The sequence below is a fragment of the Hibiscus syriacus genome, unplaced genomic scaffold (genome assembly GCF_006381635.1).
Source record: "Hibiscus syriacus cultivar Baekdansim isolate YM2019G1 unplaced genomic scaffold, ASM638163v2 tig00116951_pilon, whole genome shotgun sequence".
Taxonomy (NCBI): domain Eukaryota; kingdom Viridiplantae; phylum Streptophyta; class Magnoliopsida; order Malvales; family Malvaceae; genus Hibiscus; species Hibiscus syriacus.
In genome coordinates this window covers 4,898,762-4,921,871 of record NW_024063482.1, presented here as the reverse complement: position 1 = coordinate 4,921,871, position 23,110 = coordinate 4,898,762, and the positions used below count along the sequence as shown (strand labels likewise).

The 23,110-nt window shown below is 35.4% G+C and overlaps 5 pseudogenes; 4 read left to right on the top strand and 1 right to left on the bottom strand.

Moving 5' to 3' along the window:
- Positions 1–379: 379 nt before the first annotated feature.
- LOC120188867 lies at positions 380–4,685 on the top strand (annotated as a pseudogene).
- A 1,795-nt stretch (positions 4,686–6,480) lies between these two features.
- On the top strand, positions 6,481–8,911 carry LOC120188868 (annotated as a pseudogene).
- Positions 8,912–9,948: 1,037 nt separating this feature from the next.
- Positions 9,949–12,391, bottom strand: LOC120189048 (annotated as a pseudogene).
- Position 12,392: 1 nt separating this feature from the next.
- LOC120188587 lies at positions 12,393–15,052 on the top strand (annotated as a pseudogene).
- Positions 15,053–17,466: 2,414 nt separating this feature from the next.
- LOC120188877 lies at positions 17,467–19,697 on the top strand (annotated as a pseudogene).
- The last annotated feature ends 3,413 nt before the right edge of the window (positions 19,698–23,110 follow it).

Sequence of the window (23,110 nt, the reverse complement as noted above, 5' to 3'; positions counted from 1 at the left end):
GGGATCGCGTTGCGATTTTTATTTCGCGTTGCGATTTTGTTGGTCATTTTGGCAAATCCAAAAAAAGTTGGTTAAAATCGTATATTATAACTTTTTTTTGGTCACTGAGGCGATTTTCTATTTATTAAATATATTTTAATGTATCCGATAATGCTGTATATTAACCGTATATTAACCCGCCTTTCCTGAGACATTCCCGTAAAAGGGAGGACCTGACTTTCCCTTTTAAGGATTGAAAAGGACAAGGACCCACTTTTCGTTTTCCCATTTTGCCCTTTATGTTTATTACGACGTTCTTTTTAAATAACAAAAGTATTTTCCACAAATTTTAATCATTTTTATTATCTCTCTGCACTTTTTATCAGCTTATGTAATCACATTTCCTGTATTCGCCCACCAATTTCCATCTCCTACACTTTCACAAACTCGAATTACAGAAAAATAAAATTAAAAAAATCACATAGAGAGATTCTGGAAAGCACTTTGTTCCAGGGTTTCTCGTTGAAATTTGTTGTTGTTTTTCCTGTAAATTTTCTATTTCGATATCACTGCTAGTTACCGATCTTGTCATCATCTTCTTTGTTTTTTCACGGTAAATTTCTAACCGTCTTTTATATTAGTTCTTAATCTGATTTCCCATTTTGGGTTTTATTTTTTTCTTCACTTGATTTCGATTTTATTTCTGGGTTTTAGATATAGTTTTTTGTTAGTATTTCTGGGACTCTTGGTTTGCATAAGATCCTCTGGTTTGTTTTGCTTAATCTGTTGTGTATGTGTAATTCTGTTTTGATTATGGGGTTTAATTATGTTGGGTTAAGGTTCTATATTCTATTTGATTTATAATAAAATTTCACTTTTTTTCTTTTTCTGGATATGTATTTGATTCTGGTATTTTTACATTCCTTAAAATGTAATTGATTTTGCTTTTAATTCTGTTTTAGGAATGCTTGCTCCCTTGCTTTTTTGCTTATTAGGTGATGAAAAGGATATTTTTTTCCTTTTTATCTCGACTGTTGTAGTTGTCATGGATGACTCTAGAATTTGGTTTTTGCACGTTTTCCCAATCAAGAATAATTTGTGTTTCTTTGCTTCTGAGTGCTTGAAACTGTTCACCTTTTTGGTTGAGATTGAGAAAATTGAAATGTCCACCCTTAATCAGTGCTGATTCATGTGACCTCTTCCATATTACCGTGTCGTATAGAATTCGACCCCGTTGCTGTGTCATTAATTTATGTGCAAATTTGAAGTGAATGAAGCTATCCACATATAAGTTTTCAATTGATACTCCAATTTTCCTGTTTATTAGTTTGCTTTTAGATAAAAGTGAACTGAAATCCCTCTTTACAGCGACCTTTATTTTCCCTTTATGTTACAGCTTGACAGGTATTAAAGGGCACGAAGAGATAGTGGAGTCGGGGATCGTTAGAAAAGCTCCTTGCCCATGGTTTACATATGGTCTACTTATAGTCCGTAAAATCTTGGAGAGAAGTTTTAGGTTTTTCTGTGGAGTCCTCCGATTGCAGACATGGGTTACAACTGTGATTTCTGTGGGCATCAAAGGCCAGTGGTATATTGCCGGTCTGATGCTGCCTGTTTATGCTTATCATGTGATCGAAATGTTCATTCTGCTAATGCACTGTCAAGACGCCATTCGAGAACATTGTTGTGCGAGAGATGCAATTCGCAGCCTGCTTTTGTTAGATGTGCGGAGGAAAGGGTTTCCCTATGTGAGAACTGTGATTGGATAGGTCATGCTACCTCTACCTCTAATTCGACACATAAGAGGGCAAACAATTAATAATTATTCTGGTTGTCCATCATCCTCCGAACTTTCTTCCTTATGGCCATTTTTTTGGCAGTCCCCTTCACCGGGTGAATCTACTTGTGAGCTGGAATTAGGTCTAATGAGTATCCCAGAGAATATGGAGACGACTTCCTGGGGTCCTACAGGAAACACCATTAGCCAGAATCAGGATAATAGTGGTGTTGCAGAAGTTAATAAAGACAATAATGCAGATATGGGAAGTGGCTGGGATGGGTCTTCTTCAGTTCTGGAAATAAGATCTCCTCCACAAGCTCTAGATCAGCCGGGTGGATTAACTGATACATCATTGCCCAAGGTAAATTATGAATTTGAATATTTATAATTAAAGAATCTAGATCAACCATTATTAAGGTGCTTTCAGCTCCTTGTTATACGAGTTTCACGAGGTAGTGTTAAAGAAATAGGATGAGCATTTTGAGAAAAAGGGTCTATATTTGCAAATTTATTTTGCAGGGGAAGTTTATACCAATTTTGTTTTTTGCTTTCTTGATTGTGTTTTATAGTGGAAATCAAAGTTTCATCTAAAATTTCTTTTAGAGCAAGTTATGTTTTAGGGTGTTCTTGCACAGTACAGTTAGTGAGGCCTTCAGAATATGATTACTAAATCAATAATATCTTTCTTTAAGTTTCATGTATGTATGTATGTGTGTGTGTAATAGAGAGGGAAAAAAGAAGTTTGAACGTGATTGATACAGGAAACGGGGAAAGTGATCTCGGAAGTTATCAAGATTTCATTTTAATCATTAAAAGTGAATGGAATAATATAATTTCATTTTGGGAACATTTTCTAATTTTTTCTTTATTAAATTTGCAGTTACCTTGCCCTCAAACAAATCATCCTTCGCTTTGTGAAAATGATCTCTACGATGACTTCAACATTGATGACGCTGATTTGAACCTTGAAAATTATGAAGAACTCTTTGGAGTAACTCTCAATCACTCCGAAGAGATGTTTGAGAATGGTAGAATTGACAGCGTATTCAGGATGAAAGACATGTCTGCTGCTGATTCCAACTGTCGGGGTGCCGTGGCTGCTGAGGTTCTCTCTTCTCTTTTGAACTTTCTTTCTGGTGTTTGAATTGTCTTTTTCTGATGATAGTGTTGTCATTTTTCTAGAACCTTTTTTATTGTGTTGTTACTTGTTAGATGGTATGTATGACATCAATTTTCCTTTTACCCTGTCATTTGGGAAATGGGAATATTCCTTGCCAAATTAATTTGGAGAAAAGTTTTTTAATACTGTACTGAAGCTTTAATTTGGTGAATACCGCAAGTTCTAGTTTCTGGTAAGGTACAAATTCTGTATGTTGTAATTGTCTTTTTATAGATTTTCTTTACTGTTACACATCGTCAATTTCATTTTCATGTATTATAGCATCAATAACATTGCTTTCCCGACATGTACCAAAACGAAGTTTAGCATCCTACTTTAGCATCTTCCTTTTGGAGTTTGCATAATGATAAAATGCATGCCCCCTTTCACTTGGGCAGTACTATCTACATGAAAACAATATCCTCAGAAATGACTAATGTAACGAAAAGAAGTTCACTGCCCTATTTGCTGAGTATTCATTTCGCATTGTGATTACTCTTTTGACAGAGCTGATTATATATGGCCACTATTTGTGATGAGATTATGGATTCCTCAAATTTGCAAATAGATTACTGCTTGATCTTTTAGAGTCACCTTGATCATCAATTAATGTGCTTGGATATGACGTGCTTGTTTTATCTTCTTTGGGAATCACATATTGCATAATTCCAGCCCCCCCAGTTTCAAGTTCATGGCAAATGTTGTCATGGTCAGTGGCTAAATATTATTCTTGTCCAGGGCTCATCTATTTGTCTGGTCAACACAGTCCAGCCAGCATGCAACAATGGGGCATCTGCTGATTCCGTGATGAGCAATAAAACCGATTCTATTCTTTGTTTCACCGGAAGGCAGGCTCATTCAAGCCTATCATTTTCAGGCCTTACTGGAGAGAGTAGCGGAGGAGATTACCAAGATTGTGGGGCTTCATCAATGCTTCTCATGAGAGAGCCTCCTTGGTGTCCTCCATGTACAGAGAGCTCCTTCCAATCATCTACTCGAAGCAACGCTGTAATGCGTTACAAGGAAAAGAAGAAGACACGGAAGTAAGTACATGGCAATAACACATAAGAAAATGTGTTTCCTTGTATGTTTATTAGATTGATGACTACAAATTTCTGTAACTTACAGGCCATCCTTTAATTCCTCCCTGCTTCTAAATTTCTAGTTCCAAGGATGTTGATTTACTACAAACTAAGTACATAATCATAACTTAATTATTGTTCTCTACAACACTTTCTAGCTCTTCTTCATGAGGACTTCTTTTAGTTGTCTTAAAGTATCAATATAGTTGTGTGCATCTTTATACAAGGAGGAGCAGAACTCTGACATGGCGGTTCCAAATAATTTGTTATCATCTTAACATGTGTGTTCTTGGTAGTATAATTGTTTCTCGGTATTGTACTCTGTAACCAGTGCATTTTAGTTACTATTCCTGCCATTGAAGGAGGTTATATATTCAACCGTTGACATTGTTGCGATAGGTTTGAGAAGCGAGTGAGATATGCATCTCGCAAAGCAAGGGCGGATGTGAGAAAGCGTGTGAAGGGACGCTTTGTGAAAGTCGGTGATGCCTACGATTATGATCCATTGAACTAAACCCGAGGCTGCTGGTACGGTTCTTTTAACCATGCTTTGTTAATTGGAATGAATTGGTTTATTTCAAACTAACTAAACTGACAGGTTTTGTGGCTGTATTACAGTGCTCCAGGTTTTTATCGACACAAAAACACTGTAAATAATACCAAGGCCTGGTTCTTTATCACCATAAAAAAATATCAAATGGATCTCGAGATCAGTCAGCAAGATCTGCCTGCTCATTTCTTTAGTATGGAAAGGAGGAAGGGTGCGGACTGTCGTCCTTCGAGCCATATTTAAGCTCAGTGTCGGTTATTGTCGACCAATTATATCTACCTTCAGCTGGTTCCCGGCGCCTATATAGAAGCTGCTGCTGCCACCACCGTCATTGACATAGGCTAAAGCATGCAGCTATAATTTTGATCTTGCTTGTTTTTTGCTTCTTCTTCTTCCTTCTATTTAAATGTATAGCAAAGATCTTGGTTTGTATGCTCAGCTGAGAGAGTTTTAACGGTTGCCTACCTATTGTCCATTGCCCAGGTAATAGTTGCACGTAATTTTCCTCTCTTTCCTGGTGGAAGTCTACTGCAAAGTATATTATTTTTATGTTAATCCTATGCACATTCTTTTGTTACACAATCGTATGCACTTTTAAAAAAGGGTGAACATTCGATTGGGTCGAGTACAAAAATTGAGTTATTCAAGTCTTGTTTTAAAATTCAAAATTTATTTGATTTTTTTCAGTCGAGTTTATAAAATTTGATTCAGTTGTTCGAGTTTTTGTTCAAATTTAATTGTAAATATTTATAATATTATATTATTATTTGATTTCAATTTAAACACTTTTTTTATAATCATATACAATACATATATATTTATTCTTTTTTTTTTCATATGTGATACATATATAGAATCGAGAGATTCTAACTCAAACTCAAAAAAATTGATTTTTTTATTCGATTTAAAAAAGCTCAATTCTTATTAATTTGAAATCGTAATTTTATAAATTCGATTAAAAATATAGCCCGAAAAACAGATAAGCCTTTTTGGTCAAAATTTTCTATTAGTCCCTGAGGATTTAACTTTTTTCTCTGATACTACTTGTTTGTATGGGTGTACATTTTTAGATTTATCGAACCTTTAAATAATTTTATATATCTTATAGATATAAGAGTTAATTTACGTCTTGACTTTAGCATTGATTCGAAATTTCAGTCCTATTTTTTGTGCAATTTGACATTTGATTTTGATTTTAATATGCAATTTAGTCTCCACTTTAGCTTCAATATTTAATTCGGCCCCTAGATTTTGCTTTGATACTCACTTTGCCCCATGACTTGTTTCTGGCGAGTTCAATGAAAATCATCAATGTTTATTTGTTTATTTTTAATTTCATTTTTATAAATTATAATTTAAATAAAACAACCTCCTCTGTGCAACCACAAAAAAAAATCATTAAACTCACCAATAATTTTATATTAAAACAAAAATTAGGGGGTTAAATCGTATATCAAAACTAAAATCAAAGGTCAAATTGTATTAAAAATAGGGACTAAGATTATATATTAAAGTCAAAATCAGGGGTTAAATTGCATAAAAAATCAGGTCAAATTGAAGATCAAAGCTAGATTCAAAGACTTAAAGGTACATTAATCTTATATAATGTAAATATATTTCAAATACATATATTTAAACATATAATTAAAATTTAAAAATATCATTAGATTATATTAAAATAATTTTATTTTATTTTATAAAATAAATAATACATCGAGATAATATGACATATTAAAATTAATAAATAATTTTTTATCTTTGAATTATAATTATTATTTTATTTTAAATATTTTTAAATGACATCTTAAAAGTTTATAAATATATAATAATTTATTTTTTAAATTATAGAAAATCTTTATTTTAAGTAATTCAAACCGATTATGATTCGTAAGTCTAAATTTAAAACATTTTTTATAAATATTTATTTTTTCTGTTTTTCTATTTGTTTTTGGCCTCTCTTTTCTATTTCTTAACCCTACCTCCAGTCCAGCTCATCTGTTAACCCTAGCCCCCTTTTTATACCTCCCTGTGACCTCCATAGATCTCAATACTAGCTTTCATGGGTTCCAGAAGAGGCAACGACAATGATGGTGCTAGCCCTGGGTATTACAAATTTATACCCCTTTTGCTCTTTCTTTCATCTTTCGAAATATTTCTCGGTGTTGTAATAGTTCCCCCCCCCCCTTCTTGTGCAGGAAAATATTCATCGGAGGCTTAGCTAAAGATACAACTCTAGGTGATCCGAGCTTACTTTATTTCTTTTACTCTCTTTGAGGTTTCTATTTGTTTTCCTTTGATTGGTGTTCTTCAATTACTGAAATTTGTTCTTTCTTGTGGGGTGGTGGGATTTCAGAGACATTTACCAAGTACTTTGAAAAGTATGGGGAGATTACAGATTTTGTTATAATGAAAGACCGACATACGGGTCGGCCCCGTGGTTTTGGGTTCATTACCTTTGCGGATCCTTCTGTTGTTGACACTGTTATGCAAGAGGATCATGTTATTAATGGAAAGCCGGTAAGCTAAAATCTAAACCTTTTTTTAAAAAATATCATTGTCGTTGTATTTGAAGATTCTGCTATGTCGGGGTCTTATAAATTTTGCTATTTTACTCAGAATCGGGTATGAGTTTCGGACACACGTATGTGTGGAGAACTCAATGTTGTTTGGGTGGAATTTGCTGTAATGTGATTGTTGAATTTTCATTGAACAGTTGGATTGATCTTCCGAGACTTTTAAGTGTTTACTAATTTCAATCTTGTATGATGGATTAATTTTATTTGGCTGCAGGTTGAGATTAAAAGAACTATTCCTAAAGGTTCTTCACATTCAAATGACTTCAAGACGAAGAAAATATTTGTTGGCGGGATTCCAACGTCTGTTACCGAAGGTCTAATATTTTTTCACTTTTATATAAATTTTCTTTGTATCACCGAGTTTCATGCTTTATTTATCTAATTGTTATCGTTGATGCTTTTAACCGGAGAATATTATTTAGTTATTATTTTTTCCTTTCCTTCGCTGTTTGAACCTTAGACGAGTTCAAGGATTTCTTCTCTAAGTATGGAAAGGTGGTGGAACATGAGATTATACGTGACCATGCAACCAAAAGATCTCGAGGTTTTGGGTTTATTGTTTTTGACAGTGAACAGGTGGTTGACAATATATGCTGGCTGATGGAAACATGATAGATATGGAGGGTACTCAGGTGAGTGCACAATCTGATGTAAACATATATATTCTTTGTAGAGAAACCACGCAAAGTGGCATGTTAAACTCTTTGAACGGAAGTAACGATTATTGTTATTCTCGAGTTGAATGTCATCATGCACCTCTCTTGGTTTTAAGAGATACTTTTTCAACTTTCAGTTTAGCTGAGTTTGGCGCAGGTTCATTGTTTTTAATAAGTCGGTTCTTCTCAAGGCAGACTGCCGAGGCAGTTTACCTGTGAATGAAACCTATATTGACTTACTTCTTTGTTGTAGGTTGAAATCAAGAAGGCTGAACCAAAGAAAGCCTCAAACCCAGCACCTGGTCCGGCATATGGTAGTGAGTCTAGTGGACGCTCATACAATGATGGTTATGGTGGGTTTGGTGATTATGGTGGTTTTAGTGGTGATGGTGGTTATGGTCCTCCTCCTTATAGGTCTTTTGGAGGTTTTGGAGGTAGATTTGGAGATTATGGTGGTTATGGTGGAGGTGGCTATGGGGGGTTTGGTGGTGGTGGTGGTGGTGGTTTTTATGGTTATCGTGGAGATCCATCATTTGGTTATTCTAGTCGCTTTGGTTCATATGGTGGTGGGCTTAGTGGGAGTAGTATAGGTGGATATGGACGCGGAGGTGGTGGCTATGGAAGTACGGTGGTTCAGGCCCAGGTGGTAGTTATGATTCAGGCCCAGGTGCTGGTTTTGGTGGTCCGGTGTATGGTAGTAGAACAGGATACGGGGGCAGTAGTCGCTATCATCCTTACTCAAGATAGAGCATGATTAAGATCTTCGATATAAGTTGCCCCAGGTTTTCAAAAATCACAGCATTTCCTGTCACATGGTTCAGTAGGCACTGTGCACTTTTGCAAGTTGGCAATGTCTAGAAGATCCGAGGAACTAGTAGATTTGCATGTCTTTGATCCATTGCTTAGAGAACCCAAGTTAAATCATCAACCTAGTGCTGCTCAAGCTGAATATTAGTTGAGTTGCTATCATTTGCTTTAAGTTTCGTTTTGCCTTTTCGTTGTAGTTGAAGACTTCTTCCATCTTGTTTTGAGTTTAGTTAGAATCACTTTCGAGGTTTGGATGTAACAATTAGGCAATTGGTAATTATACGCTAGATTGTTAATCGTATAGAGAGCTTGTTGCATTTTTTAAGTTTATAGTTTTTCTTGGCATGCAAATCTCAAGTCGTAGGTTAACTTTCTCAAGTAGCCAATGCATCACAGGTAATCTAACTACTCTGATTAAGTTTCTAGTACTCGCATATCACATGCCGTTGAACTAATCCGCGTTTTTAGCGTAGCCGGCATGTAATGTTCATTTATTTGGATTGCTTTTAATTGTGTTGGGGGGAATGCATATAACATTAGTGATTCTACAGAGTTAAGAACTTGTATGATGTGCTCTATGGCATTTTATGGTCATGGATATGTACAAGTTTGTTGTGAAGCTTTTTTACAGTAACCCATTTAAGATCACTGTATGAGTTGTGATAAAATTTGAAGGATTGTAAATATATTTTTAAATAGTTTTAAAACAATGAATTGTAAAGCTGTGGGGGTGTATGAAGTAGGGCTCAACCAAGATTGCTTGTGTGAATTTTATGCTCAATTCTTTCGGATTACATAGGGGAAGAGGGGAACATTCTCTTTTTTTTTTATTGGAAAGTAGCTTGGTGGATTTGAATATTTTATGATTAGGATTTTAATCGAGTCATTTTGAATATTGTTGAGCCGACTCAAGTTGAAAAATTCGAAACTAGGTTTGACTTGAAAGCTTATTAGTTTAAAATTAAGCTTGATTTGAACATCAAATTGAAGATTGAAGCTCGAAACATTCTCAAGTTTAGTTCGATTGAATCTTGAACTTGAGTTTGGTTTAATTTTGAACTTGAATTCAATATGAAAATTTTATATTATATATTAATATTATTAATGATTTTATTTAAGAAATTAAAAAATTAATGTTATATTTTTTTGAGTTTGGTTTTTTAGATTGAATATCAAGTAAACTTTGAAAACTTAAATAATTTGATGTGTAAAAAATAACAGAATGGAAGAGTGTTTTGGAAACAGTTGGCAGTGGATTTATGCACAGGGGAGCTTAAAAATACTTCCAATGATCTTAAATTCATAAAATAACGTTAATGGCAGCTGAAAAATACTATGAAAATACAATTTGTTAACCATCTAACTAGACCTAACCGAAGCTCCACCATTAGCTACGGCGGGGGCACCACCTTTCCCCCCAGTCATTTGATGATGGAAACCACAAGAACCATACAAGTGTTCTTGATGATGCCCCCCCCCCCATCATCATCATCCCTCCACCACCAGCAAGACCCACTCCGCCTCCACCGCTAGAAGTCCCTCTGTAATCAGCGCTGTCACCTCCGCTTGCCCCTCCGGTTGAACCCCCATTGGCTCCATCGTTATCTCCCCTTCCCTTAGAGGTTCCCTCACCTTCCATCTCCCTGTACTGTTGCAGATAAATCTTCAAGGGCTCCACGTACTCTTCAATGGCTCAGAGCAAATCGTCACTGTTTATAGTCTTTCGCTTCTAACGCTGACACTTATTGGAGGCCTCGCCGGTGACGAAATTGATGAACTCGGAAACGCATTCCTGGACCGTCTCTTTGACGTCTTTGGAGGTCTTAGCGTTTGCCGGTAAAGCTTTCTTCGTGATCCTGCTCGCATTTGCAATGGGTAAAAACCTTTCCTGTTCACGCGCCGATGTTTCTCACGGATCGTTACTTTCGCCTGTGTTATGTCTGCCCGATCCATTGTCCGAGTCCGTCATCAAAAGAAACAAATCAAATGTGATGTGGATCGATAGGTAATAATGTTTAGAAGTAAAACACACAATGAGAGAAAAATGTTTTTCCTAAAATTTGACATGCTTGATAAAGCCGGTACTAAATTATCTTAATAGATAAAGTATTTGTTGGTGTTCGTTGAAGTTTTTGGATTAAATATATGAGTGTTCATTATCAAACTGTTGAATGTTTTTTAAGATATTACCTTGTATCTATCTTGATCCTTAAATTTTATTTTGATCACAATTTGATCCATACTAACCCAATACTAATACAATCCTCAATTAATAATCGTATTTAGACATTAAAAAAAAAATCATATTTTCATATTTTACACCTTTGGTGAAATTACTTATTTACCCGTAATACTTTGAAATCTTCACATATTTACCCGTAATACTTTGAAATCTTCACAATATGATCCAAATTACTAAATCTTAGACTTTTCTTCTCTCAAACAATTGGCAGACTTCTTTTAGGCAAATACTAATATTAAAACAAATAATGGTTCAATATCCAATATTAAAATAACATTTATAAATAATATAAATTCGAAATCTGATACTTAAACTTTTAAGGTATTACACTTTAAACAATAATATTTCTTTTTTCCTAACAGACAATAATATTTCTTTTAGTTTCAGTTGGGATTTAATGATATAATTTGTAGTACATACTTTATAACATTTAAATCATTTTAATATATATAAAGAAAATAATAACGATTTTATCATATTTAGTTGATAAATATTAATAATTAAATTGTACAATTCTATTTGAATGCAACTTAAAATAATCAAATTACATATTTATATTAAATGAAATTGAAATAAAATATTTTATTAATACCATAACAAACAAATATAAAAAAATATCACTGATAATATCCTCGTAAATTAGATTTACAATATAGTTTATTACGTAGAGAAATCTTTTCTTGTAATCTAATAATATAATTAAAGTTGAACTTAAAGTTCAATATTAAAATTTAAATAATTAATAATATAAATAATATATCATGTAAAGCTCAATGGTTGATGTAATTTACCTTAACTTTCAAAGGGTGCAAAATCCGTAAGTGAATTTGAGAATGATATTATTATTTTTATGTAATAATCTATTTTTCAATTATTAATTAATTAATTCGAATTAGGTATTGCAAAATTAAGAACGATTTTTCTAATCTAATTTATTTTATTAGTAAATATTAAGGTTCAAAAATTTAATCCGATTTAAGAGATATATTATCTCATTATGTTAGAACAAGTTGTTGTTGGAGGCAATGATATTATTTGAATTAAAAATCCCCCGACAACGTGAGCCGTTATTTTGACTATGCAACAGGTTATGCAGAATCCCCAGTTTATGACCATGGCCGAGCGCCTTGGTAATGCATTAATGCAGGATCCAGCTATGTCTAGCATGCTTGACGGTTTGACTTATCCTCAACACAAAGACCAGATCGAGGAACGGATGGCACGTATGAAAGAAGATCCATCATTGAAACCTATTCTCGATGAAATAGAGACTGGTGGTCCTGCTGAGATGAAGTGGGTGATTAGCAGCATCATAACTATTTATTTATTTATTTATATATATACATACATTATATTTTATCTTTATTTTAATTTTTTAACTATCGAAAGTCTTTCACGTGAGTTATTCTTACCCTGAGGACAGTCTGCTATTCTACCTATCCTTACCCATTGCATAAAAGTTTTGTTGTTGTTGTTATTAGCTATAAAATAAAAATTCCCAATTTTCTCGAACGACGCTTGGACTCTGATCAATTTATCTTTCAGTCTTCCAGTCTCCATCGATCTGATCTTCGTGAAAGGTATAACCTTTTTATTCCTTTTCTTTTGAATTATACTCTATAAATTTTAGGGTTTGACTCAAATTAGGGTTTTGATCAATCTAAATCATCTGGCTGACTGTGCGAGATCAGAATAGGTTTTGTCTGAAAGGAACGGATTTAGGGTGGTTTTGAGAAGCCTTGAGTTCTTAGATGTTGACCTAAATTTGGATTTAATTTTTGGTCTACTGAGTTGGGATCACTGTTCATAGAGTAAATATGGATTAAAACCTTCCCAAAATTTTTTTTGCTCTTAAAAGGATTGGGATAGATAATAAGTTACACCATATATGCAACGTGGAACAGTTTTATTGGAATTGTATTACTTGATATTTTGTTATGGTCATTATTTTCAATAATTATGACTTTTTTTAATAGAATAACTGTTTTCTTTCGCTTTAAACAACTCGTGAAGAAATAAAAAAACAAATGGCAAAAATCAAGCAGCAATTAAACAGGAAACTAGTATAAAGAAGCTTAAATTAGATCATTATGTATTCCATGTCGTGCTAGATCATGGTTCAAAGGAGTTGTTTTTATTAGCAGATTAATCAAGATTTTTACTGATGGGAACATCATCCGGTTCTAATATGAACCATCAGCATTCAGCCAAGATGTTGCCCCCACGTCAACAACTTTGGTCAGGGAGCTTACAAACTTCGTTGTCATTAGATGCCCATGAACCCAGGTCAAACTCCGATAATATTCATGAGTTTCCTACTGAGAGTGCTAGCTCACGAGAAACTTGGCCTGCTGCTGATGCTATCACAGTAAATGAGATTGAAAATGTGAAAACTGAAAACAATTGCCTTGAGCAGTCTGTCATTCGTCGTGTTTCTAGTGCTGATAAGATAACTCTTCGAGACATTGCAAGAGAAAGAGTTGATGTTATATCGGAAAAGATGCAATACCTACCTGATGAGTATATAGATGAGTTAAAGAATCAACTCAAGGCTATCCTAGAAGGCAATGGTGGCACGCAAAACAGGGAAGAATTTTTTATTCTTCAGAAGAATGTTCAAAGTAGATCTGATTTAACAGCAAAGACATTGATCAGAGCACACCGGTCGCAATTTGAGATCCTTGTTGCAATAAATATGGGAATTTAGGCATTCTTGCATCCAAACATCTGTCTATCCCAAACTTCTCTCATTGAGGTATTTGTGTACAAGAGATGCAGAAATATAGCATGTCAAAACCAGCTACCTGCAGATGACTGCACCTGTGAAATATGTGCCAATAGGAATGGTTTTTGCAATCTTTGTACGTGTGTCATCTGCAATAAGTTTGATTTTGAAGTAAATACCTGCCGATGGATTGGCTGTGATTTGTGTTCCCATTCGACTCATACTGATTGTGCTACTCGTGATGGGCAAATTTGTACAGGCCCTTCAGTTAAAAGTGCAACAGGTCCTACTGAAATGCTCTTCAGGTGTCATGCTTGCAATCGGCCATCTGAGCTGTTAGGCTGGGTTAAAGACGTCTTCCGGCACTGTGCTCCAGCCTGGGACAAGGAGGCTCTTATGAGAGAACTTGATTTTTATTAGCAGGATATTTCGTAGAAGTGATGATCCTAGAGGGAAAAAGCTCTTTTGGAAGTGTGAGGATCTTTTAGAAAAAACGAGGGATGGACTTGCAGAGTCGGCAGCTTGCAGCTCGATATTAGTATTTTTCCAAGGTAAAATATGTGCTAGTTTTTTAATCAACTTGCCAAATATCATGTGAATTTTTTTCTTGTTATCTAGAAATTAACCAGGTCCAACACTTTAGTATAGCAAATAAAGGTTTTTCAGATATTCATGACATTCGTTTTCAACTCTAAAAATTTTGTTTGCTAAATCAAGAATATTTTGTTGCATGAAGGTTCTACTTTTTTTTAAATCTTTGTACTGCTTTATGTAGAACTTGGCATGGATTCTCCAACGAGCCTGGAATATGTGGAAGGTGGCCGTTTGATAGCACCACAAGAGGCTTGTAATCGAATTGCAGATGTAGTGCAAGAGGCCATAAGGAAGATGGAAATGGTGGCTGATGAAAAGATGAAACTGTTAAAGAAAGCTCGCTTATCTCTTGATGCTTGCGACCGGGAGCTCGAGGACGAGGCCAAGGAAGTAGCAGAACTAAAGCTGGAGAGACAAAAAAAAGAAGCTGCAGATAGAAGAGCCGGAGAAGATTGTGAGGCTTAAACAAGCAGAGGCTGATATGTTCCAGCTTAAAGCCAATGAGGCAAAACAAGAGGCTTCAAAGAATTGCTCTCGCTAAGTCGGATAAATCAGAGGAAGACTATGCTAGCAGTTATCTTAAACAACGCTTGAGCGAGGCAGAGGATGAAAAGCAATATTTGTTTGAAAAGATAAAGCTGCAGGAGTGCTCACGTGCATTGCAGAGCAACAATGGAGGTGATCCTTCAAAGGCGTTGATGTATTCCAAAATCCATGATCTGCTCCATGGATACAGTATCAGTCCCGGCCAAATGAGCGCCACTGATTTAGAACAAATCCCTAAGGAAGTCATGCGAGTTGGGAGTATGTTGATTGTGGAAAACTAGAGTGTGAGATTTGGACCTCAAAATTTTCTTTTAACTTTCGATCCCTGTATGTTAATTTGTTTTCCTGTAAAGTAATTAGGTGCTTTTCAAATGGTTCAAGATGAGTGTCAATGTAATTTTCACGGAGTTAAGCAACTAGTTAATTTGTACGGTCTTAGACGGTTTTCAAGTGTTTTGTCGCTTAAGTCAGTATCCAAACAAAAGGCTAAGAACAATGGGGGAAATAAATAACTCACAAAGACAAAACAAGATAATTAAGTAAACGTTCTCTGTATTTCTCAAAAACTGAAGAGGCAAATAAGGTTGTCATAAGCTTCTATTTACAGTTGAATTTCTTACGTATGGTTCAGAGTAAATTACATGAACGACTGAGATTGAATTTTATCTAACAAATCATATTTTATAGGTTCCAAATATAAACCAACATCATCTCAAATAGTATCTATATTATCTTTTAATTTAAGTAATTATCTTCTTCTTCTTCTTTGGTGAAAAAGGGATAAAACAACAACATTAGTAATTAAGAGGCATGGACAGCGACACTCTCTCCCTGCCCAGTGTATCCGGTGGATCGATGAACCACAAACAATTCAACTCATAACCTCGAGCAAGCTTTGCCACTGCGTCCGCAACTCGATTTCCGTCACGATTAACATGCTGGAAATCTACATGCTAGTTCCGTTCTAACACAGCCAAAATTTGCGCTACGATCGTGCTGTTATTGCAAACATCCTGGTAACACAGCTAGGATATGTGCCACGACCACGAGACGGAGAGAATTCCTCTTGTTCTCTATCACTCAACAAGGATGTGGAGAATGCAAGTCTTAAATACCCATTACCAATTGTATTTCTCATTCTTCGGGGATTGAGCATTACTAACATTCCAAATATATGCACAACTTCAAAATGTTACAATTCATTCATCTATGAAAATCATCGCCAAAATCAAGAGTCTTGATTTTTTTGTAATAGTATACGGTTATTATAAGGTAGTATTTGTTTAAAAGAATTTCTTAACCAATTGACAACCCACACACTACATAAATACGCAACTACTTAAACCCAATGCCCTCTAAAAAAAAGCAACAAACAAGTTCTTGATTTAGTTAAAAAGAACATACACACATACTCCATGAGTCGACGTTGAAAACTTTCGTGCATGAAAGAAAGGCAAATCCATTCTTACCAAATTTATCATATAAAACATAAATACACACTTATTAAACGTATAATTATAAATTAATTAAAAATCTAAATATAATTTAATTAAAATATAATATTTATAAAGCAATAGTTTTTATAATCTTATTTTAATTATAATTAGATCACATGTTAATTTGAGAAATTTATAAATCCTAATTTATTTTCATAGTTTTGAAGTCACTGTCGCCGCTGCCACTGGTATCATCTTTCACCACCGGTGAACGATAAAGACTAAATCGATAACCAAAAATGATACCGGCAGTGGCGGTGGCGGTGGCGACAACAATGAGTTCAAAACTATGAAAATAAATTAGGGTTTATAAATTTCTCAAATTAATATTTGATCTAATTATAATTAAAATAAGATTTTAAAAACTAATGTTCTATAAATATTGTATTTTAATTAAATTACATTTAGATTTTTAACTAATTTATAATTATACGTTTAATATTTTATAATTTAATGTTTTATAAATTAATTTAATGATGTTCATCGTTAACCATATTCATCCACGCTCAACGAGCGTCGTAGAATTTTTCTATTAAATAATACAAATATTTAGATTATTTTATAGATATTTCTAGATATCTACTATTTCTGTATCATTCTAGAATATTCTTAAGATATATATGTATCATAAATGATGCTTATAACTTTTCGCTAGAAATTATATCGACTTTTAATAAAATATAAAATATATCTAAACTATATGATAATTTAAAATTTTCAGGGACAATTGTTTCCATCTACTCCGTTCGATATATCATGTTTACATGTACATACATGATTTCAAACATATACATATTCAGCCATCATTCGGAAATCATTAATTGACGAAAATTATCATCAAAATCAAATGTCTTGATTTAATTAGAAAGAACCCATACATATTCCATAAGGCAACGTGAAAACTTTGATGCATGCATGAAAGAAAACCAAATCTTTCTTACCAAAATTATCATATCATAAGACATAAATACACACTATATTTTATTTTCATATATTATACTGCAAAAATAGGAAAACCTTTTGGAAAATTTGTAAATCATATCCTTAATATATACATAGAATTACAGGCTCTCTCCATATAAATTCTGTAAAAGAACATTTTTTTTATTTGTCTTCTACTTTAAACAAAGCTTCCATTTTTACTGTTTCTTATATCAGATGCATTTATAGAACTGAAATTTATATAAATATTTTATGTTGACTGAATTTGCATTTTGGACGTAAAAATGAAAATAGAAACAAATTGTGAATTTTATAAGGACAAGGAGATGTTAGGCAAGGTAAATAGAAGAAAGAGGATGAAATCAGCCTCTTCTATTCATATTCTTACTCTGCCTCCTCTCAGATCTTAGTGTTTTTGTTTTGCAAGATTTGCCACATGGGTGATTTCTTTTGATTGGTGGATTTCCCCCCTTTGCTGAATCTGGATTTGGGGTTTCAATATTTAGTTTAAATTTCCAATAACTTTTCTGATTGATCATCGATCTGGGTGTTTTTCTTCTTCTTAATTCCAGGTGAAGTTGAATTTTTGGTTGGCCGGTTGATTGTTCGTGGAGAGATCTGTTTATGCTAAATTTTGCATCAGATTACAACTTTTGTAGTTAAAATAAGAAGGTATGAATTGTATCTGCATTGTTGTGTTTAGATTAATATAATCAATGAAAGACAATTTTGATGTGTTTTTATCGATTTGAGTAACGGAGAAGCAATATTTTGGTATTGGTTTTTGACTGACCTATTGTTGTTTTAGTAATAAATTTGGCCTCTTTTTATGTCAATAATGCGTTTTATTTGCATTACTGGATGTAATTTTCATCTTTGTGTTAATGGAACTGTTATTTTCTGCAATGTAGAAGAAGATGACTAAGAATGGTAAGCTATTTATTGGTGGGATATCTTGGGACACCGATGAAGACGGTCTCAAGGAGTATTTCAGTAGTTTCGGTGATGTAGTAGAGGCGGTGATCATGAAGGACCGGACCACAGGGTGTGCTCGTGGTTTCGGTTTTGTTTTCTCCAACCCGGCTGTTGCTGAGAGAGTTATCAAGGAGAAACACAACATTGATGGCAGGACGGTACGTAGTTCATTAAGTACTTCTTAAGATCAATGTCATGCAATGTACCATTCATTGATGATATTAGGCTGAAACAGAAGATGAATATTTCATTCCTTATTTATCTTTGCAATGAAAAGGGTTAATGTCTGCAATTCTCTTCACTTGGTATAATTACTTATCAGTTGAAAGAAAGAGTTACTTATGCTCAGGTTGAGGCAAAAAAGGCAGTTCACAGGGATGACCGGAACATTACGAGTAGAAGCACCAGTAGCATCCATGGTTCGCCTAGTCAAGGTCAGCCAAGGAAGATTTTTGTAGGAGGTTTACCGTCTACAATCACGGAGAGCGACTTCAAGAAGTACTTTGATCAGTTTGGGAATATCATAGATGTTGTCGTGATGTATGATCACAACACCCAAAGGCCTAGGGGGTTCGGATTCATCACTTACGATGCAGAAGAGGCGGTCGACAAAGTGTTGCTAAAGAATTTTCATGAACTGAACGGTAAAATGGTCGAGGTTAAATGAGCGGTTCTCAGGGAGTTATCACCTGCTCCCAGCATCGGCTCCAGCCCCCTAGGTGGATGTAACTTTGCTCTGAATAGGGTCAACAACTTTCTCAATGGATACACTCTTCTTGGATATACTCCGAGCAGTGTAGGAGGCTATGAAGCGAGTATGGATGATAAATTCAGCACAGTCGCTGGTGGTCGAATGGGTTTCCTCCCTTTGGTGCTGGTTATGGAATGAGCGTGAACTTCGAGCCAGGGTTGAACCCGAGTTTCGGAAATGGTGCAAGTTTTAGTAGTAATATGAGCTATGGACAAGGATTGAGCCCCTACTACATCAGTAGATATGATAGTAGTGAAGGTAATACTTCTTTTTTCAGCTCAATGGCTCAGAATCTTTGGGGGAATGGGGAGCTTAATTATAATACAAATGCTACTGGTTCCGGTGCATACATGGAATCTGGAAGTGGGAGTTTAAGAGGAAGTGCCTTTGGAAACAGTGGAACTAATTGGGGTTCATCTGCAATTTCCGGTCAAGGTGGAGGGAACAACATTTATAGCAATAGTGTGAATTTTGGCTACGGAAGTGGCGATAACAACTTTGGGTTGGGAACAGCAGGGTACGAGAGAAACGGTGGGACTAATGTGGCGCCGACATCATCCTTTGCGGTATCTAATGGTGATTATGATGGATCCTTTGCAGAACTTTGTGGTGCTGCTCTGGTTTATGTGGACACCACTTGGCAATCATCGATATCTGAGCGAGATGGTTCTGGTAATCTTGGCTGGGGACTTGGCAGTGCCACTTCTGATGTTATGGACAAAAGTTGTGCCGGTTTTCTCGGCGGTTATAACGTTAGTAAGCGACAAGCGAATCGAGGTGAGACTTGCTCCTTTGCATCGTAGGATGTCTGTCAATTGTTTTCAGCTAGATGATAAGATTAACATGGTGTAAATGTGCTTATTTTCATCTCAGCTACTTATCATAAGATTGTGTTCATCGCTTCTTTCATTTCCGTTTTCATCTCCATGCACGGAAGCATACATGAATCCATCCTTCTTTCTCACTTTATGTTTCAGTTTGGAAAGTGCTTGAAAAATAATTAAAAACACGAAGAAAATAGGACAAACACGATACGATTTTTTTGGGGTGCTTTTCAAAATTTCAAAAGTTTATGTTTTTATATTTACGTCGAATTGGACAAGATAATGTTGTGAAATAACCGAGTACGAGTAATTTTCTTATAACCAGATTAGTGAGAATGCGAAATAAAAGCGGAAAAATAATACTCGAAATTGATAACGGAGTTCAACCAATTATGCCTACGTCTCCGGACTATTGCAGATCTTTTGCTAGAGAGAAAATTTACAAGTGTTTACAAAAAGCTCACTACTCACAAGAAAACTCTCTTGTATTGGGAGAAAGAAATGATTTTGAAGCTAAATGAGTTAGGGTATTTATAGTTGAAGCTTAGGGACTAATCTTGTAAATATCCTAAAGTGTGTAGGGACTAAAAAAGTAATCAATCCTATTATATTTTCAACAAAAGTTTGCTACAACCGCCCCATTTGCTTTTGAATTCACGATGGCTGCCAAATATTGTTGAAAAACAATATTTGACTTTTCAACTCCAACAATCTCCTACTTGAAGACTGATTTTAATCTCTCTTCACACATCGATCAATGCAGCAACATTTCTAGTCTTGTTATTCTAGCATGCCAACTGAAGTTGAACACAACTTCAGTTTGTCTGTGGTCACCGTCTTTGTCAACATGTCTGCTGGATTTTGAGCTCCACTAATCTTTTCAAGCTTCAAAATCCCATCTTCCAGAAGAGACCGGATAAAATGATATCTCAATTGTATGTGATTCATCCTGGAATGAAAAGACGAATTCTTTGCTAGATGAATAACACTTTGATTGTCGCAATACAAGACATTGTTTTCTTGTTTCTTGCTTAACTATTCCAAGAAACTTTGGAGCCAAACCAACTCCTTGTTGGCTTCCGTAACAGCGACATATTCTGTTTCAGTTGTGGAGAGAGCAATTATCTTTTGTAGTTGAGAAACCCAACTTATTGCAGTACCTCCTAGAGCATAGACATATCCTGTAGTGCTCCTTCTGATATCAACATTTCCGGCTAAGTCAACATCTACATAGCCTGTCAGTATCGTATCTCCACCTTTGAAACAAAGCGCTTTATTTGTAGTACCTCGCAGATATCCGAGGATCCATTTGACAGTTTCCCAGTGTACTTTGCCCGGATTATTCATGTACCTGCTAACATCTCTCACTGCTTGAGCAATAACTAGTCTGGTACAAACCATGGCATACATCAGACTTCCAATTGTTGATGCATACGACACCTTCACCATGCGTGTACGTTCTTCCTCCGTCTTTGGTGACTGTTCTTTGGAGAGTCTGAAATGAACACCTAAAGGTGTACTTACTGGTTTAGCATCTTGCATGTTGAACCTGGAGAGTACTTTGTTGATGTACTCAGCCTGTGATAATACCAAAGTCTCCGACTTTGTGTCTCTCTTCATCCTCATCCCAAGAATCTGCTTTGCAGCGCCCAGATCCTTCATAGCAAACTGCTTTGACAATTTTTGCTTCAAGTGTATAATCTCTTGCATGTCTGAGCCTGCAACGAGCATGTCATCAATGTACAATAATAAAATAATGAAGTTGTTATCGAACCTCTTGATGTAGCAACAATGATCTGCTTGGCATCTGATAAAACCACTATTATTCATGAAGCTATCGAACTTCTTGTACCACTGTCTAGGAGCTTATTTTAAACCATACAAGCTCTTCTTCAACCTGCATACCATGTTTTTCTTGTTTGCCTCTACGAAACCTTCTGACTGCCTCATATAGATTTCTTCTTCCAAATCACCATGAAGGAAAGCTGTCTTTACATCTAACTGCTCAAGATATAGATTTTCTGCAGCTACAATTTTCAACACCAGTCTGATTGTAGACAGTTTCACGACTGGAGAGAAAATTTCATTGTAGTCAATACATTCTTTTTGTTGAAAACCTTTGACAATCAATCTTGCTTTGTAGCGTTTTCTCCCATCGTGCTCTTCTTTGATCCTGTAAATCCACTTGTTGTGGAGCGCTTTCTTGCATGGTGGTAATTCAGCTAATTCCCATGTTTGATTTGACATAAGCGAGTCCATCTCATCTTTCATGGAAGACTCTCACTTGACTAAATCCTCCACCTGCATTGCTTCATCATAGCACTATGGTTCACCATTGTCAGTCAGCAACAAGTAGTGCAAAGAAGGCGAATAACACTGGGTTGGTTTAGGAATTCTGGAGAAGCGTCTCAGTTCTGGTGTGCTTGGTTCTTCTTGAACTGCTTCAGGATTGATCTGGATATCATTTCCAGAAATTTCCTCAAACTCAGTAAATTCCTTTGTTTTAGCTTTGGTATTGGAGCTACTTGATTCTATGGTTGCTCTGTCTTTGTACATCACATTTTTATTGAAAATGACATCTCTGCTTCTGATGATCTTCCGATTTTCATAGTCCCAAAACCGGTAACCGAACTCATCACCGCCATAACCAACAAAGGCACATTTGTTGGACTTAACATCAAGTTTACTTCTTTCAGCAGAGTCTATGCGTACATAAGAAATACAACCAAACACTCTTAAGTGTGAAAGGTTTATTTCTTTCTTGCTCCAAACTTCCTCTGGTATTCTACCATCCAAAGGAACTGAGGGCCCATGGTTGATCAGGTAAGTTGCAGTGTTGATAGCTTCAGCCCATAGAAATTTGGGCAATCCGGCATGTATCATCATGCTTCTGGCACGTTCATTTAGAGTTATGTTCATGCGCTCTGCTACACCATTCTGTTGTGGTGTCATGAGAACTGTTGTCTCCATCTTGATCCCATTGTTTGCGCAAAAATCTCTGAATTTACTGTTTCTGTACTTTCCTCCATTGTCAGACCTCAACCGCTTGACTTTCAAACCAATCTCATTTTCCACCATGGCCTTCCATTTTCTGAAGGTATCAAAGACTTCTGATTCCTTCTTCAGAAAATAAACTCACACATTCCTCGTAGAATCATCGAGGAAGGTGACATAATATAATGAGCCTGCAAGAGATAGAATTGGAGATGGTCCACATACATCAATATGAACCAACTCTAACCTTTCTGCTTTGGGTGTCTTGCCAATCTTTACAAAACTTACTTTCTTTTATTTGCCAAAAATGCAATCCTCGTATAGCCCGACATCTACACTCTTTAGATCTGGCAGCTTCCCTTTTGAAAAAAGTGTCTTCATCTCTTTCTAGCTCATATGGTCAAGCCTTTGGTGCCATAGGTTTGATTTTCC